Below are 1364 nucleotides of genomic sequence, written 5' to 3'. Positions count from 1 at the left end.
CACGGTTAGATGTGAAAAGGTTAAAACCATAAAATAAAAGGGGGATACTCTCAGAGTAGAGACTGCAAGGTATCATAGAGAAGTTCCTGTTTGCTTCAGTAGCATGAATAATACAATTAGTGAATGTAACTTTTGGGACAATAAGTAGGTTCTCTTCTGGTCTTTCCTTTTTAAAAATACCAACAGCACCAGCTCCACCAATGTGCTTGTTACTATTCCACTTTGAAGAGTTAAAGTCAGTAATTAAGTATGAGACATTCGTTGGATAAAGGACCAGTGATACACCTCCACCCCAATAAGCAATGTTAGAGCTAAAATTGCTATAGCCTACACGAAGATGGTTACGAAAAGTTTGATTTTGTAGCAAATCATGATGTATTGTGTGATAAAGAACGTTAAAATCAAGATCCAACCCACCGCCATTTATTAAACCATGGTTTTCAATAAAGTCACAGCCTAAAATCTTAAAAAACCCATGATCAGAATAACCTGGCTCAAACTGTAAATACATACCCCCACCCATAAACAGCTTGGTTATCAATGAAAGCAGTCCTCTCTACTGTCAAGTTGAGGTATTTGAAATTGTATGAGCGAAAGGCAATACCTAATCCTCCACCTTTTCCAAAAGGCCAATGCTGTTCTCTTTGTAGCCCAGCATATGGTCTTATATCAGTATAATCCCGATAGGACCCTAAATTCCTGTTACCTTTAAACAAAGAGTCACGTATCAGATAATTAATATGCCTAACATGAAATTTGTCACCACAACTTGTTGAGGTCATTTCTTCACAATAAGTGAATTCTATATAAAGCCCGGTTGACTGTACGCTACAGTTATCATAATAATCCTTAATATGGGTGCAGGGAATGGCAGGGGGTAAGAGGGCATGATTTACAAAATGTGAGTTCTCAATTACTACGTTTCCGAGTACATCGTAAAGCGAGACTCCCGAGCCACGCCCGGACGAGAAATAGGTGTAGTTTAGGGTAAACCCAGTACAATTATAAAGAAATACTGCTGAAGACGCATTAGGAAAGATCAATGGTGTGCAATCCTCTTTTGTTTTACTACAAGACCAAGTACCAAATGCTGAGGTTTTATGACTTATGGCACAATTGATAAATGACAAATAAGATATTTCAATATTCACTGAATGAACAAACGATAGGCCAGCACCAACCTCAGGGCATGTGATTGTAACTCCTTCCTCTAATACATTGGAGCTGTTGTCCATTGTGGGATATTCGTCATCAGTTCTGTTATTCAGTGAAGTTATTTTTATATCTTCCATAGACTCGAAATAATGAGCTCTTGTGAGGTTTACCTCTTTAGTGTCTACTATAATTATCATGTTGCTCCTAAG

Source organism: Amphimedon queenslandica, unplaced genomic scaffold (genome assembly GCF_000090795.2).
Source record: "Amphimedon queenslandica unplaced genomic scaffold, v1.1 AMPQUscaffold_11013, whole genome shotgun sequence".
Taxonomy (NCBI): Eukaryota; Metazoa; Porifera; class Demospongiae; order Haplosclerida; family Niphatidae; genus Amphimedon; species Amphimedon queenslandica.
This window is presented reverse-complemented; position numbering follows the sequence as displayed.